This window comes from Phaethon lepturus, unplaced genomic scaffold (assembly GCF_000687285.1).
Source record: "Phaethon lepturus isolate BGI_N335 unplaced genomic scaffold, ASM68728v1 scaffold17824, whole genome shotgun sequence".
In the NCBI taxonomy this organism is placed as follows: domain Eukaryota; kingdom Metazoa; phylum Chordata; class Aves; order Phaethontiformes; family Phaethontidae; genus Phaethon; species Phaethon lepturus.
The window spans coordinates 178,859-179,198 of record NW_010535795.1 but is presented as its reverse complement, the minus strand read 5'-3'; positions in this window follow the sequence as shown (position 1 = coordinate 179,198).

Sequence of the window (340 nt, the reverse complement as noted above, 5' to 3'; positions counted from 1 at the left end):
TGAGGCCGGGTCTCAGCGTTCTGTGGTTCTCCGCTGTGTCTCTGGAGGGAGAGAGGTGTTCTTAATGTGTTTTTTAAGGAACCCGTGTTACTTTTGTGTGTGACGGCTTCTACCAGCACAATAAATTTCCTCTTCTAGGTTACAGGAGAAGGAGAGTTTGTCTTTCACGGTGTTTTTGAACTTACTTAAATTTAAACGAAAACTGAATGTGACCAAAGTTTGCAGCAGAGGGAGCTTTAAAATAATTTTTGCGTTTAAAATCCTTTAATATATCTTTATTTTTGTATTTTTTTGTAGCTGTGATTCTTTGCATTCTGAACCAGTGACATTAAGGTGGTAG